Here is an 18,352-nt window from a genome sequence, read left to right on the forward strand (position 1 = left end):
CTGTGTGGTTTTCACACGAATCAATGCATGCAGCACTTTTCTCTCCAGATGATTTGTGTGGAAACCAAGCAGAAAGCACACAGACCCCATTATAGTCTATGGGGTCCATATGGTTTCCATAGGTAACCAATTTTTAATGTGTAAAGGTTTCCATTCAGGGGATCCCCAAGCAGACTCCCAAATGCAGATGTGAACCAGGGCTAACAGGTGTGGATATTATCCTTAATTAGTGTGGACAGCCAATTATGGGTACACACCATGTTAATTAAGGACACTGCTCATACCAATTAGGGACACTATTCACACCAAGCAGGGGCACTGTCAACAAATCATGGCCTACCTTCAAGGTACTTTCCTTTGTTGTGAGAAGAGCTATTATATAGAGCTTGGTTGTGTTAAAGCTTATTATATACAGATAAAATATATTGAGCCACAAAAGTTAGAGCACATGCTAGTTAGAGCACACACCAGGTAGGGCACACACTATGTAGAGAACAGACTAGTTACACCACACTCTAGACAGGTAGGACACACACCAGGCACGGCTCACACTTGGTAGAACGCACACTAGTTGCAGCACTCACAAGGTAGGGAGCACACGCTAAGTGCGGAACATACTAGGCAGAGCACACACTAGGTAGAGCACACATCAGATAAAACACACACTAGGTAGGGTACACACTAGGTAAAGCACACAAAGGAAGGGTACAGACTAGGTAGAGCACATACTAGATAGAGTGCACACTAGATAGAGTGCACACTAGGTAGAGTACACACTAGATCAGGGGTAGGGAACCTTCAGCACGCCAGCTGTTGTAAAACTACAACTCCCAGCATGCATACTTGCTCTGCTGTTCTTGGCACTTCCATGGAAGTAAATGGAGCATGTTGGGAGTTGTAGTTTTACAGCAGCTGGAGAGCCGAAGGTTGCTGACCCCTTAACTAGATAGAGCACACACTTAGCAGAGTACACAATAGTTAGAGCACACGCTAAGTAGAGTGCACACTAGGTAGAGCACACGCTGGGTACAGCGTACACACTAGGTGAAGTACACATTAGGCAGAGTACACACTAGGTAGAAGGCACACACTAGGTAGAGTACACACTAAGTAGAGGGCACACACTGGGTAGAGGGCACACACCAGGTGAAGTACACATTAGGCAGAGTATACACTTGGCAGAGTACACACTAGGTAGAGGGCACAAACCAGGTGAAGTACACATTAGGCAGAGTGCACACTAGGTAGAGGGCACACACTTGGCAGAGTACACACTCGGTGAAGTACACATTAGGCAGAGTGCACACTAGGTAGAGCACATGTGAAGATGACGCTGCTTTTTTATGTCCTAGAACACTATTAATTGCGTTAAATCATATAAAGTTACAAAGTCCATATGGATAGGGAGAATCTGCTGGATGGAATAGACAAGTTGGCATAAAATCGCTGTCTGTTTTTGCAGTGCAGCATTGAAGATGCAACTATTATGACAGATGACACTTAGAAAGCAATTAGTTTACATCACTAGTACATGGAGTAATTGGCTGCTGCAACATTATTTTATTAAAAAAAGCAAATTTAATAGAAAATCTCTAACCTTCCATAAATTTCTGTGCAATTAACAGCAATTGAACAGAGTTATGAAGAGCACAAGGGGAAGAGACATTCCTGGCAATGCATTTATTTATTTAGCAAAAACCAAACTGATGCAACTCAGTGGGGATGAATGAGTCAGATAATGTCACCATGGTTGGAGTAATGACAGTAATTAGTGGCAGAATGTGGGAGGGCACTGAGATGTGCCGCCGCTCTCACAGGCAGGTGACTGCTGACAAACACTACTTATTTCTGTTGATTTACGCATTTGTATTCTATAGTATATGTCTACTGAGTCTGCAGTCTCCTCATGTGACTTGTGTACTCATTACACAGGCAAATGGGGCCATTTGGCTCAAAGAAACGTCAAAAACTGCATGTTTGCAAATGTTATTTTGCTAAGGTTTCTTAACCCTTTCCCGCCGATGGCATTTTTTGATTTTCGTTTTTCGTTTTTGACTCCCCTCCTTCTAAACCCCATAACTTTTTTATTTCTCCGCTCCCAGAGCCATATGAGGTCTTAATTTTTGTGGGACAATTTTTTCTTCATGATGCCGCCATTATTTATTCTATATAATGTACTGGGAAGCAGGAAAAAAATTCAGAATGGGGTGGATTTGAAGAAAAAATGCATTTTTGCGACTTTCTTACGGGCTTTGGTTTTACGGCGTTCACTGTGCAGCCAAAATGACATGTCCCCTATATTCTGTGTTTCAGTACAGTTCCAGGGATACCAAATTTATATGGTTTTATTTACATTTTGACCCCTAAAAAAAATTCCAAAACTGTGTTAAAAAATTTTTTTTCTAAAAGTCGCCATATTCCGACGGCCGTAACTTTTTTATACGTGTGTGTACGGGGATGCATAGGGCGTCTTTTTTTGCGGGGCCGGGTGTACTTTTTAGTTCTACCATTTTCGGGAAATGTTATTGCTTTGATCACTTTTTATTCAAATTTTTATCAGAATCAAAACAGTGAAAAAACGGCGGTTTGGCACTTTCGACTATTTTTCCCGCTACGGCGTTTACCGAACAGGAAAAATATTTTTATAGATTTGTAGAGCGGGCGATTTCGGACGCGGGGATACCTAACATGTATATGTTTCACAGTTTTTAACTACTTTTATATGTGTTCTAGGGAAAGGGGGGTGATTTGAACTTTTAATTCTTTTTATATTTTTTTTAACTTTTTTTTTTTTTTTTTTTTGCATTTATTAGACCCCCTAGGGGTGTTGAACCCCAGGGGGTCTGATCACTAATGCAATGCATTACAATGCTAATGCATTGCAATGCATTGCAAAAAAGCATCCTTTCTTTTGCAGGCTGCGTAGACCAGCCTGCAAAAGAGAGGCTTTGCAGACAAGCCTGGGAGCCTGTACAAGGCTCCCGGCTGTCATGGCAACGGGACGTCAGCCCATGCGCCGCCGGGAAAATGGCGCCTCCGGGGTTAATGCCTCCGATCGGTCCGGGGACCGATCGGAGGCATGAGAGCCGGTTGTCTACTGCTTAAAGCAGTAGACACCCGGCGGCTATGGCGGCCGCCCGGCTCCCGGGCAGTCGCCATAGTTACAGACCCGACATGCGCCGTACTATTACGGCGCATGTCGGGAAGGGGTTAAAATAGTTTTCACCTAACTTGTTGTAGACAGGGCTGATAATATCTTAGATCCATAGATATCATATATCTGAAGCCTATAATCAGACCGTGCTCACATGCAGCGTATTTCTAGATTTTTTAGTTAACACTACTGAATCATTATCCAACTGAAAAAACAGTTTTCACCAGTTTCTACATCCAAGGTAAAGTTTTGATATATTGATTTATGTAGTTGGAGAATTGGACCAAGACTTATGCCAATGGGGTCAAAGAGGAAACAAATAGCAGGCACTCACCTGGATGGCAAATAATCATAATGGTGGGTACACTGGAAAGGGGTTGTTTGTTTTTTTTTGTTTTTTTTTTTAACCGTCCATGTGCCCATTCAATTAAATAATAAAACATGCCCTTTCTCAAGCAACAAATTACCCTTGGATGTACACAACGTACACTGCCCTGTCATCCAAAGAAGCGCCTTCTCTGCCTATATATCTTAAAGGGATTGTCCAGTTTCAGGCAAATATACACAGTTAAATGTTATGTCATGCCAACAAACTGGTGTGCTATTCACAAGGAAGCCTTAGAGGGACATCCAGTTCCCCTGTCCTTGAGATCACCGGGGGACCTGGAGTTCGGGATATAATGACATAATGCCACAAACCCCTTTACATTTTATTAAATTATCACAACACAATAAATAACATATCTGAGGAACAATATCAACCTTTACAAATCATTAAATATAATCAGTAAATATTCCAAATAAAATTACTTTTTGTAACAAATAATAAAAATTATAAAAGATTATTGGTGCCATAATGTATAATATAATGAATAGAAGAAATAAATGGAGACATAAGAGGGCACGAAGTGACCAATTCTCAAAAACTCCTGGTGCAGACCCTGGAAGTTTCAATATTCTCGTATGCTTGAAGCCTTATGGTGATAGATTTAGAATAGAGATGAGCAAACAGTGTTCTATCGAACTCATGTTCGATCGGATATTAGGCTGTTCGGCATGTTCGAATCGAATCGAACACCGCGTGGTAAAGTGCACCATTACTCGATTCCCCTCCCACCTTCCCTGGCGCCTTTTTTGCTCCAATAACAGCGCAGGGTAGGTGGGACAGGAACTACGACACCGGTGACGTTGAAAAAAGTAGGCAAAACCCATTGGCTGCCGAAAACATGTGACCTCTAATTTAAAAGAACAGCGCCGCCCAGGTTCGCGTCATTCTGAGCTTGCAATTCACCGAGGACGGAGGTTTCCGTCCAGCTAGCTAGGGCTTAGATTCTGGGTAGGCAGGGACAGGCTAGGATAGGAAGGAGAAGACAACCACAACAGCTCTTGTAAGAGCTAAATTCCAGGGAGAAGCTTGTCAGTGTAACGTGGCACTGACGGGCTCAATCGCCGCAACCCAGCTTTCCCAGGATCCTGAATGGAATACACTGTCAGTGTATACCCGATATATACCCCCGATACCCGTTCCAACGGTGTGCTCCCCCACCTTCACCCCAGAAATACCCTGCAAGTCCCCTAGCAATAGAATTGGGGCTATATACACCCACTATTTTTGCTACTGCCATATAGTGCCAGTTTCTGACTGGTAATTCAAAGAATATATTGGGGTTATAAATACCCTCATTTCTTGCTACTGGTATACAGTGCCATTGTCTGACTGGGAATTCAAAGAATATATTGGGAATACAAATACCCTCATTTCTTGCTACTGCCATATAGTGCCAGTTTCTGACTGGTAATTCAAAGAACATATTGGGGTTACGTGCACCCACAATTTTTACTACTGGTATACAGTGCCATTGTCTGACTGGGAATTCAAAGAATATATTGGGGTTATAAATACCCTCATTTCTTGCTACTGCCATATAGTGCCAGTTTCTGACTGGTAATTCAAAGAATATATTGGGGTTACGTGCACCCACAATTTTTACTACTGGTATACAGTGCCATTGTCTGACTGGGAATTCAAAGAATATATTGGGAATACAAATACCCTCATTTCTTGCTACTGCCATATAGTGCCAGTTTCTGACTGGTAATTCAAAGAATATATTGGGGTTACGTGCACCCACAATTTTTACTACTGGTATACAGTGCCATTGTCTGACTGGGAATTCAAAGAATATATTGGGAATACAAATACCCTCATTTCTTGCTACTGCCATATAGTGCCAGTTTCTGACTGGTAATTCAAAGAATATATTGGGGTTACGTGCACCCACAATTTTTACTACTGGTATACAGTGCCATTGTCTGACTGGGAATTCAAAGAATATATTGGGGTTATAAATACCCTCATTTCTTGCTACTGCCATATAGTGCCAGTTTCTGACTGGTAATTCAAAGAATATATTGGGGTTACGTGCACGCACAATTTTTACTACTGGTATACAGTGCCATTGTCTGACTGGGAATTCAAAGAATATATTGGGAATACAAATACCCTCATTTCTTGCTACTGCCATATAGTGCCAGTTTCTGACTGGTAATTCAAAGAATATATTGGGGTTACGTGCACCCACAATTTTTACTACTGGTATACAGTGCCATTGTCTGACTGGGAATTCAAAGAATATATTGGGGTTATAAATACCCTCATTTCTTGCTACTGCCATATAGTGCCAGTTTCTGACTGGTAATTCAAAGAATATATTGGGGTTACGTGCACCCACAATTTTTACTACTGGTATACAGTGCCATTGTCTGACTGGGAATTCAAAGAATATATTGGGAATACAAATACCCTCATTTCTTGCTACTGCCATATAGTGCCAGTTTCTGACTGGTAATTCAAAGAATATATTGGGGTTACGTGCACCCACAATTTTTACTACTGGTATACAGTGCCATTGTCTGACTGGGAATTCAAAGAATATATTGGGAATACAAATACCCTCATTTCTTGCTACTGCCATATAGTGCCAGTTTCTGACTGGTAATTCAAAGAATATATTGGGGTTACGTGCACCCACAATTTTTACTACTGGTATACAGTGCCATTGTCTGACTGGGAATTCAAAGAATATATTGGGGTTACAAATACCCTCATTTCTTGCTACTGCCATATAGTGCCAGTTTCTGACTGGTAATTCAAAGAATATATTGGGGTTACGTGCACCCACAATTTTTACTACTGGTATACAGTGCCATTGTCTGACTGGGAATTCAAAGAATATATTGGGGTTATAAATACCCTCATTTCTTGCTACTGCCATATAGTGCCAGTTTCTGACTGGTAATTCAAAGAATATATTGGGGTTACGTGCACCCACAATTTTTACTACTGGTATACAGTGCCATTGTCTGACTGGGAATTCAAAGAATATATTGGGGTTATAAATACCCTCATTTCTTGCTACTGCCATATAGTGCCAGTTTCTGACTGGTAATTCAAAGAATATATTGGGGTTACGTGCACCCACAATTTTTACTACTGGTATACAGTGCCATTGTCTGACTGGGAATTCAAAGAATATATTGGGAATACAAATACCCTCATTTCTTGCTACTGCCATATAGTGCCAGTTTCTGACTGGTAATTCAAAGAATATATTGGGGTTACGTGCACCCACAATTTTTACTACTGGTATACAGTGCCATTGTCTGACTGGGAATTCAAAGAATATATTGGGAATACAAATACCCTCATTTCTTGCTACTGCCATATAGTGCCAGTTTCTGACTGGTAATTCAAAGAATATATTGGGGTTACGTGCACCCACAATTTTTACTACTGGTATACAGTGCCATTGTCTGACTGGGAATTCAAAGAATATATTGGGGTTATAAATACCCTCATTTCTTGCTACTGCCATATAGTGCCAGTTTCTGACTGGTAATTCAAAGAATATATTGGGGTTACGTGCACGCACAATTTTTACTACTGGTATACAGTGCCATTGTCTGACTGGGAATTCAAAGAATATATTGGGAATACAAATACCCTCATTTCTTGCTACTGCCATATAGTGCCAGTTTCTGACTGGTAATTCAAAGAATATATTGGGGTTACGTGCACCCACAATTTTTACTACTGGTATACAGTGCCATTGTCTGACTGGGAATTCAAAGAATATATTGGGGTTATAAATACCCTCATTTCTTGCTACTGCCATATAGTGCCAGTTTCTGACTGGTAATTCAAAGAATATATTGGGGTTACGTGCACCCACAATTTTTACTACTGGTATACAGTGCCATTGTCTGACTGGGAATTCAAAGAATATATTGGGAATACAAATACCCTCATTTCTTGCTACTGCCATATAGTGCCAGTTTCTGACTGGTAATTCAAAGAATATATTGGGGTTACGTGCACCCACAATTTTTACTACTGGTATACAGTGCCATTGTCTGACTGGGAATTCAAAGAATATATTGGGAATACAAATACCCTCATTTCTTGCTACTGCCATATAGTGCCAGTTTCTGACTGGTAATTCAAAGAATATATTGGGGTTACGTGCACCCACAATTTTTACTACTGGTATACAGTGCCATTGTCTGACTGGGAATTCAAAGAATATATTGGGGTTACAAATACCCTCATTTCTTGCTACTGCCATATAGTGCCAGTTTCTGACTGGTAATTCAAAGAATATATTGGGGTTACGTGCACCCACAATTTTTACTACTGGTATACAGTGCCATTGTCTGACTGGGAATTCAAAGAATATATTGGGAATACAAATACCCTCATTTCTTGCTACTGCCATATAGTGCCAGTTTCTGACTGGTAATTCAAAGAATATATTGGGGTTACGTGCACCCACAATTTTTACTACTGGTATACAGTGCCATTGTCTGACTGGGAATTCAAAGAATATATTGGGGTTATAAATACCCTCATTTCTTGCTACTGCCATATAGTGCCAGTTTCTGACTGGTAATTCAAAGAATATATTGGGGTTACATGCACCCACAATTTTTACTACTGGTATACAGTGCCATTGTCTGACTGGGAATTCAAAGAATATATTGGGAATACAAATACCCTCATTTCTTGCTACTGCCATATAGTGCCAGTTTCTGACTGGTAATTCAAAGAATATATTGGGGTTACGTGCACCCACAATTTTTACTACTGGTATACAGTGCCATTGTCTGACTGGGAATTCAAAGAATATATTGGGAATACAAATACCCTCATTTCTTGCTACTGCCATATAGTGCCAGTTTCTGACTGGTAATTCAAAGAATATATTGGGGTTACGTGCACCCACAATTTTTACTACTGGTATACAGTGCCAATTTCTAACTAGGAATTCAAAATGCGCAAGGCTCCCGGAAAGGGACGTGGACGAGGCCGTGGGCGAGGTCGGCACCTCGCTATGCCGTCCCTAGCCGTCACTACTTCTCCCGGTGTGCCGTCCCCGCCTTGCACCAGCACGTGTCACTCAACATCAGGCGGGCCCTTAGTTCCGCGCTTTGCACAAAGGTCCACTTGACCACCGACGCGTGGACAAGTGCATGCGGACAGGGACGCTACATTTCACTGACGGCACACTGGGTGAATGTAGTTGAGGCTGGGACTGCTTCCCAAACTGGCCCGGTGTACCTCGTCTCCCCGCCTAACATTCCTGGCAGGGACACGAGAAGAACACCCCCCTCCTCCTCCTCCTCTACCGCCTCCTCCTCCGCCACCGCCTCCTCCTCCGCCACCGCCTCCTCCTCCGCTGTTAGATTGACCCCAGCTACGAGTTGGAAACGTTGCAGCACTGGCGTTGGTAGACGTCAGCAGGCTGTGCTGAAGCTGATCAGCTTGGGGGACAGACAGCACACTGCCTCCGAGGTGAGGGATGCCCTCCTCGATGAGACGGCAATATGGTTTGAGCCGCTGCACCTGGGCCCAGGCATGGTCGTTTGTGATAACGGCCGGAACCTGGTAGCAGCTCTGGAGCTTGCCGGACTCCAACATGTTCCATGCCTGGCCCACGTCTTCAACCTAGTGGTGCAACGTTTCCTAAAGAGCTACCCCAATGTTCCAGAGCTACTGGTGAAAGTGCGGCGCATGTGCGCCCACTTTCGCAAGTCGACAGTAGCCGCTGCTAGCTTAAAATCTCTCCAGCAACGCCTGCATGTGCCACAACACCGGCTTTTGTGCGACGTCCCCACACGCTGGAACTCAACGTTTCAGATGTTGAATAGAGTGGTTGAGCAGCAGAGACCTTTGATGGAATACCAGCTACAAAACCCTAGGGTGCCACAAAGTCAGCTGCCTCAGTTTCACATCCATGAGTGGCCATGGATGAGAGACCTTTGTGACATCCTACGGGTCTTTGAGGAGTCCACAAGGAGGGTGAGCTCTGAGGATGCGATGGTGAGCCTTACAATCCCGCTCTTGTGTGTTCTGAGAGAATCCCTGATTGACATCAGGGATAACTCAGATCACACAGAGGAGTTAGGGATAGCATCCGATCCGTCACAGCTGGAGAGTAGGTCCACACATCTGTCCGCTTCACTGCGTTTAATGGAGGAGGAGGAGGAGGAGGAGGAGGAGGAAGAAGAGTTGTCCGATGATGTGATGGTGATACAGGAGGCTTCCGGGCAACTTCGAATCGTCCCATTGTTGCAGCGCGGATGGGTAGACATGGAGGATGAGGAGTAAATGGAGATTGAACTTTCCGGTGGGGCCAGAGGAGTCATGCCAACTAACACTGTGGCAGACATGGCTGAGTTCATGTTGGGGTGCTTTACAACCGACAAGCGTATTGTCAAAATCATGGAGGACAACCAGTACTGGATCTTTGCTATCCTTGACCCCCGGTATAAAAACAACATCTCGTCTTTTATTCCGGTAGAGGGGAGGGTCAATCGCATCAATGCTTGCCACAGGCAATTGGTGCAGAATATGATGGAGATGTTTCCAGCATGTGACGTTGGCGGCAGGGAGGGCAGTTCCTCCAGTAGGCAACCAAGTTCTCACCGGTCCACACAAACGAGGGGCACACTGTCTAAGGTCTGGGACACCTTGATGGCACCCCCTCGCCAAAGTGCCGCCACGGAGGGTCCTAGTGTCACCAGGCGTGAGAAGTATAGGCGCATGTTGCGGGAATACCTTTCCGACCACAGCCCTGTCCTCTCCGACCCCTCTGCGCCCTACACGTATTGGGTGTCGAAGTTGGACCTGTGGCTTGAACTTGCCCTATATGCCTTGGAGGTGCTGTCCTGTCCTGCCGCCAGCGTCCTATCTGAGAGGGTGTTCAGTGCAGCCGGTGGCATCATCACTGACAAGCGCACCCGTCTGTCAGCTGAGAGTGCCGACCGGCTCACTTTGATAAAAATGAACCACCACTGGGTAGAGCCGTCATTTTTGTGCCCACCTGTGTAAAGCACCCCAACATGAAACTCCATGTCTGTACTCAACCTCTCCAATTCCTCCGCATCCTCATACTCATCCACCATAAGCATTGCACAATTCTGCTAATACTAGGCTCCCTCCACCCTGATTTCCCCCAACTCTGCTGGTTAGAGGCTCCCTCCACCCTGATTTCCACCAACTCTGCTGGTTAGAGGCTCCCTCCACCATGAATTGGTCCAAACTGGGCTGTTTAGCGGCTCCCTCCACCATGAATTGGTCCAAACTGGGGTTTTTAGAGGCTCCCTCCACCATGAATTGGTCCAAACTGGGGTTTTTAGAGGCTCCCTCCACCATGAATTGGTCCAAACTGGGGGTTTTTAGAGGCTCCCTCCACCATGAATTTGCCCAAACTGGGCTGTTTAGAGGCTCCCTCCACCATGAATTGGTCCAAACTGGGGTTTTTAGGGGCTCCCTCCACCATGAATTTCCCAAAACTTGGCTGTTTAGAGGCTCCCTCCACCATTAATTGGTCCAAACTGGGCTGGTTAGAGGCTCCCTCCACCATGAATTTGCCCAAACTGGGCTGTTTAGAGGCTCCCTTCACCATGAATTGGTCCAAACTGGGGTTTTTAGGGGCTCCCTCCACCATGAATTTCCCAAAACTTGGCTGTTTAGAGGCTCCCTCCACCATTAATTGGTCCAAACTGGGCTGGTTAGAGGCTCCCTCCACCATGAATTTGCCCAAACTGGGCTGTTTAGAGGCTCCCTCCACCATGAATTGGTCCAAACTGGGTTTTTTAGAGGCTCCCTCCACCATGAATTGGTCCAAACTGGGCTGGTTAGAGGCTCCCTCCACCATGAATTTCCCAAAACTTGGCTGTTTAGAGGCTCCCTCCACCATTAATTGGTCCAAACTGGGCTGGTTAGAGGCTCCCTCCACCATGAATTTGCCCAAACTGGGCTGTTTAGAGGCTCCCTCCACCATGAATTTCCCAAAACTTGGCTGTTTAGAGGCTCCCTCCACCATTAATTGGTCCAAACTGGGCTGTTTAGAGGCTCCCTCCACCATGAATTGGTCCAAACTGGGCTGTTTAGAGGCTCCCTCCACCCTGATTTCCACCAACTCTGCTGGTTAGAGGCTCCCTCCACCATGAATTGGTCCAAACTGGGCTGTTTAGCGGCTCCCTCCACCATGAATTGGTCCAAACTGGGGTTTTTAGAGGCTCCCTCCACCATGAATTGGTACAAACTGGGCTGGTTAGAGGCTCCCTCCACCATGAATTTCCCAAAACTTGGCTGTTTAGAGGCTCCCTCCACCATTAATTGGTCCAAACTGGGCTGTTTAGAGGCTCCCTCCACCATGAATTGGTCCAAACTGGGCTGTTTAGAGGCTCCCTCCACCATGAATTTGCCCAAACTGGGCTGTTTAGAGGCTCCCTCCACCATGAATTTGCCCAAACTGGGCTGGTTAGAGGCTCCCTCCACCATGAATTGGTCAAAACTGGGTTTTTTAGAGGCTCCCTCCACCATGAATTTGCCCAAACTGGGCTGGTTAGAGGCTCCCTCCACCATGAATTGGTCCAAACTGGGCTGGTTAGAGGCTCCCTCCACCATGAATTTCCCATAACTTGGCTGTTTAGAGGCTCCCTCCACCATTAATTGGTCCAAACTGGGCTGGTTAGAGGCTCCCTCCACCATGAATTTGCCCAAACTGGGCTGTTTAGAGGCTCCCTCCACCATGAATTGGTCCAAACTGGGGTTTTTAGGGGCTCCCTCCACCATGAATTTCCCAAAACTTGGCTGTTTAGAGGCTCCCTCCACCATTAATTGGTCCAAACTGGGCTGGTTAGAGGCTCCCTCCACCATGAATTTGCCCAAACTGGGCTGTTTAGAGGCTCCCTCCACCATGAATTGGTCCAAACTGGGGTTTTTAGGGGCTCCCTCCACCATGAATTTCCCAAAACTTGGCTGTTTAGAGGCTCCCTCCACCATGAATTGGTCCAAACTGGGGGTTTTTAGAGGCTCCCTCCACCATGAATTTGCCCAAACTGGGCTGTTTAGAGGCTCCCTCCACCATGAATTGGTCCAAACTGGGGTTTTTAGGGGCTCCCTCCACCATGAATTTCCCAAAACTTGGCTGTTTAGAGGCTCCCTCCACCATGAATTGGTCCAAACTGGGGGTTTTTAGAGGCTCCCTCCACCATGAATTTGCCCAAACTGGGCTGTTTAGAGGCTCCCTCCACCATGAATTGGTCCAAACTGGGGTTTTTAGGGGCTCCCTCCACCATGAATTTCCCAAAACTTGGCTGTTTAGAGGCTCCCTCCACCATTAATTGGTCCAAACTGGGCTGGTTAGAGGCTCCCTCCACCATGAATTTGCCCAAACTGGGCTGTTTAGAGGCTCCCTCCACCATGAATTGGTCCAAACTGGGTTTTTTAGAGGCTCCCTCCACCATGAATTGGATCCAAACTGGGCTGGTTAGAGGCTCCCTCCACCATGAATTTCCCAAAACTTGGCTGTTTAGAGGCTCCCTCCACCATGAATTGGTCCAAACTGGGCTGGTTAGAGGCTCCCTCCACCATGAATTGGTCCAAACTGGGGTTTTTAGAGGCTCCCTCCACCATGAATTTGCCCAAACTGGGCTGTTTAGAGGCTCCCTCCACCATGAATTGGTCCAAACTGGGTTTTTTAGAGGCTCCCTCCACCATGAATTGGTCCAAACTGGGCTGGTTAGAGGCTCCCTCCACCATGAATTTCCCAAAACTTGGCTGTTTAGAGGCTCCCTCCACCATTAATTGGTCCAAACTGGGCTGGTTAGTGGCTCCCTCCACCATGAATTTGCCCAAACTGGGCTGTTTAGAGGCTCCCTCCACCATGAATTTGCCCAAACTGGGCTGGTTAGAGGCTCCCTCCACCATGAATTGGTCCAAACTGGGTTTTTTAGAGGCTCCCTCCACCATGAATTGGTCCAAACTGGGCTGGTTAGAGGCTCCCTCCACCATGAATTTCCCAAAACTTGGCTGTTTAGAGGCTCCCTCCACCATGAATTGGTCCAAACTGGGCTGGTTAGAGGCTCCCTCCACCATGAATTGGTCCAAACTGGGCTGGTTAGAGGCTCCCTCCACCATGAATTGGTCCAAACTGGGGTTTTTAGAGGCTCCCTCCACCATGAATTTGCCCAAACTGGGCTGTTTAGAGGCTCCCTCCACCATGAATTGGTCCAAACTGGGTTTTTTAGAGGCTCCCTCCACCATGAATTGGTCCAAACTGGGCTGGTTAGAGGCTCCCTCCACCATGAATTTCCCAAAACTTGGCTGTTTAGAGGCTCCCTCCACCATTAATTGGTCCAAACTGGGCTGGTTAGAGGCTCCCTCCACCATGAATTTGCCCAAACTGGGCTGTTTAGAGGCTCCCTCCACCATGAATTGGTCCAAACTGGGTTTTTTAGAGGCTCCCTCCACCATGAATTGGTCCAAACTGGGCTGTTTAGAGGCTCCCTCCACCATGAATTTGCCCAAACTGGGCTGTTTAGAGGCTCCCTCCACCATAAATTTGCCCAAACTGGGCTGGTTAGAGGCTCCCTCCACCATGAATTGGTCCAAACTGGGTTTTTTAGAGGCTCCCTCCACCATGAATTTGCCCAAACTGGGCTGGTTAGAGGCTCCCTCCACCATGAATTGGTCCAAACTGGGGTTTTTAGAGGCTCCCTCCACCATGAATTTGCCCAAACTGGGGTGTTTAGAGGCTCTCTCCACCATGAATTTGCCCAAACTCTGCTGGTTAGAGGCTCAATCCACCCTGATTTTCAAAACAAATGTTGGTGCCAACCTCAACTTACTACAAGGGCCAAATTCACTGCTGGTGACAAGCTCTCCTCACTGCAAGTGCCAAATACACATGTTTCAAGGTGTTTTCCTACTGTCAGAGAGGTGGTATTGAGTGTGTAAAGTGTGTAGTTGTTAGGCTGTGATGTTGGGGTAATAGAGGGTCTTTGGTGTGTTAGATGCCCCCAGACATGCTTCCCCTGCTGTCCCAGTGTCATTCCAGAGGTGTTGGCATCATTTCCTGGGGTGTCATAGTGGACTTGGTGACCCTCCAGACACGAATTTGGGTTTCCCCCTTAACGAGTTTATGTTCCCCATAGACTATAATGGGGTTCGAAACCCATTCGAACACACGAACAGTGAGCGGCTGTTCGAATCGAATTTCGAACCTCGAACATTTTAGTGTTCGCTCATCTCTAATTTAGAACCATCTTTATTTGTCTTCTTTATTAAACTCATTAGGTTGTGGCCCTTCTACCAAGTATATGTAATGGAACTCACATAAAGCAATTCTAGTAAGATGGAGGGAAAACAATTAGATTACATTAAATGTGTCCTTGGAAGGTTGATTGGTGGGTTTTATTATTGTTATATGATTAAATCGCATTTCTCAACATCTCCTTATTGGATATCAGAGGTTAACGCATTGCCAGGAACTGATTTATTCTAGATTATTTCTAATTGATAGCAAAACCCAAAATTCACAGGACTAAAACCCACCCACAGGACAGGGAATAAGTGTCCGATCCCTGGGTGCCTGAATGCGGTGTCCCCCAGTGATCAGGAGCCTGAGCCCTTCTTGTGAAGGGAGCTCCAGTGCACTTGTGTGACCAGTTCTTCATTCACTACTATGGGGCTGAAGGTGCTGCTGAAGATTACAGTCCTGGCAGAGAGGGGTTAAGTGTCCAGCGTATAGATAGACAGTCCTGTGGATAGGGGTTAAGTGTCCATGTCGGCACAACCCCTTTAAGGAATGCAAAATCTCCCCAGCGTGTTGCAATTACTATTACTAGAGCAGAAAACCAGGAGGTATACTGCATAATCCACAATTGTACTCCCTGAGACCTCCAGCAGTCTTACCTTATATTTCCCCACTGTGGGACTATTAAAGGATTATCTTATCTTATCTTATAATTTAGACCTCTCTTTCACTACTTCTAGCCTTATTTTCTACCAGATGCCTGTAACTATTATCCAAGGGAATGTCACTTACAGTGCCCCCATATTTAACAATGCTTCAAATTTCTAAATAAATGGACAACTAGGTGTGGCCAGTTTGGGGTTTGACCCTACCCAGTCTGGCATTATCTAGTCAGTGCAGCCAATGTTAGGGCTTTTTATATACCACTGAGTTGGACTGCATATGGCTCCTATAGAAATGTATGGAGCAGGTAAGAGTGACCAGGAGCTGAGTGAGAGTGGAGAGACATGGACACAGAAAGATGCTACTTCAACTATATAGTAAGTTTCTATCTCGCCCCAAGTGCTTTACTCACATCAATACTTCTCTATAATGCCCTATATGACTGCTGCTTTTAGGAGAACTGAGAATTAGAGATAGGGACTATAGGGGGGAAAGCTACTACAAAATGCAGAATGTATATAATGGTTAGTTAATAGTGTTGCCCTTCTTGTACAAACACTATGCTACTGAGTTATGGAAAGCTTGTTGAAAGAGAAGGTAGGCTTATGTATCAGAGCTTTCTCTTGTGACACACAGAAGATAAGTGCAGGCTGTAATCATTGGGATCATTGAGATTTGCCTTAAAAAACAGAATAATGAAATTACCGCTCTCTATCATATTCCCTATCAATTATGTTTTACCCCATGCATTTCACAAAGACAGAGAATATACCAGTCCCAGAACATAATACACAGCCTGACATTAACCTTGCAATCTACACAGTTTTCTCATTTAAGAATATGTTGGATTTTCGCTGTCTCAGGATATAGTATGACATTTCCATTTTGCAGTCTCGATGTTAGATTTCACCTTTCATATCAGAACCTCCTCTGGACGACACAGGAATATGCAGAAGTGGAAAGCTTTTGTGGTAGAAAATCTTTGCTTAACATGTATTCAAGCAAAGTGAATGAGATTCTGGCTAATCCCATTCACAGATTGCAGAAAAATATGCACAGTGGAAATACTGTGATTTTCAAAACCGTTGCGGTTTTACATATCGCAATATATCAATTATACCTAAGAAAATAGCGACAATTTCTCTATAGGTATAATTGAAGCAGAAAGTTCACAGAGGAAACCTCTGTGGACTTTCTGTGGAAAGTGCTGCAGGAAAAAACGTATTTTGTTTCCACCGCGGTTTTTCCCACAGCACCTTTGGGTCCTTAGCCTAAATGACGCTGCTGCTGATACAATACAATAGTGTAATGGCCACAAATTTGTTACCCCAATACCTGTTAAACAATATATTAGAGACATATACTCTTATTGTAGATCAGTGATGAATATTGCAAAAAAGGAAGTAAAAAAATTGCAGAACGGTGAGATGTTTTTCACTTTGCAATGTTGTAGAACTAAAACTTATCCTACATAAAAAAAACTTTATATATAACTATATTGCTTCATTGATGCGCAAATAAAAATCTACTATTAAAAAGTTATTCGTTCTAAAATGACACACATTTTTTGTAATCCTGGCAGCTAAAACTGTCATGGTCCTTTAATGGTTAATGAGGTCAATAGAATATTTTAGTATATACTTAGAGGTGATATATTTGATGTTATTTTTACTTCATGTGTGGTGTTGAATCACAGTGAATTTACATGCTTGTAGATCCTGTTACAAGTAACAAATAGAAGTACGCTGTATAAGCTTGATCTGACATTCTTAGGGTATGTTCACATGGCAGAAAATGGATTCTGCGTGTGAATATTCCTTCGCGGCTAGCCGCATGATATGCTGATGCAGTGCCCTGGCATCCCATCACGGCATTCCACTCCAGATTAGGCCAAATGAATGAGCCTAATCGGGGGGGAGTCTCGTGCTGTTAACGCAACGGCTGAGTGAGTTACGGAATCCGCGGGAAGAAGGGGTATGACGCTTCTTTTTTCCACTACTAGCTAGCTGAAAAAAGAAGCAAGTGGCTCCCACTGAAGTCAAGGGGAGCCCTTTTTGGCAGCGGATTTTCAGGCGGATTCCACATCAAAATCCACTGCCAAAAACCTTTGTGTGAGCGAGTGATTACTACCAAGAAAAAGTAGTCGCATTCACACGACCAAGTTCCAGCCGGTTCATGTGTTGGCAGGATTTATTGTCCTGCACCTTATACCAGGAGAGGAATTCCTAGCAAGTCTATCTTAGTAATATAATAGTAATGCAAAATACTGATGTTTCAGGATTATTACCCAACATTCACACGACTGAATTTTAGCTTGATAACACAGTACGTGTGTTGGCGGGATTTACCGGTCTGGACATCATGCCTAGTAGTATAGTTATCTATGGTGCTACGAGTCCCTGCCTCCCAGCGGCATACTGTGCCTTACTATATTCACTAAGGGATGGTATGTTAGTGAGAGGCTGGGAATCTTATCGTCCTAGATAACTATACTACTAGGAGTCCCTTTCCCAGCATGATATCCAGGCCGGTAAATCCCACTAACACATGTAGTGAGTTTCACAGCTAAAACTCAGTTGTGTGAATAATGGGTAATAATACTGAAACGTTATTATTTTATATTACTATATACATTACTACACATATCGAAGCAGATTTATTAACAAGTAAAAATAATAAAGGATCCGACAGGAGCAAGACACGTCGGATTTATCAACAGGCTCCGGACAGAAAACTGGCGAGACATCCCCGTCTCACTCTCCACCCTATTTCGCTCACATTTGTCGAAAGTAGAAAACAATGTACAACACAGGGAATGAAAAAGCCTTGTACTACATATGCACCATATTATCACCCATCAATGCCAGAAAAGTGCCATAGATGGGATAATGAATTTCCTCCATTGTATGACAACATTCTTTATCCTAAA

The 18,352-nt window shown here is 44.5% G+C and overlaps 1 long non-coding RNA gene across 1 annotated transcript; it reads left to right on the plus strand.

Moving 5' to 3' along the window:
• The first annotated feature begins 1,034 nt into the window (after positions 1 to 1,034).
• Positions 1,035 to 1,250, plus strand: LOC142218216 (uncharacterized). Its single transcript, XR_012717448.1, has 3 exons — positions 1,035 to 1,110; positions 1,163 to 1,194; positions 1,229 to 1,250. It is a non-coding gene; the product is annotated as an uncharacterized LOC142218216 (long non-coding RNA).
• The last annotated feature ends 17,102 nt before the right edge of the window (positions 1,251 to 18,352 follow it).

Source organism: Leptodactylus fuscus, chromosome 9 (genome assembly GCF_031893055.1).
Source record: "Leptodactylus fuscus isolate aLepFus1 chromosome 9, aLepFus1.hap2, whole genome shotgun sequence".
Taxonomy (NCBI): Eukaryota; Metazoa; Chordata; class Amphibia; order Anura; family Leptodactylidae; genus Leptodactylus; species Leptodactylus fuscus.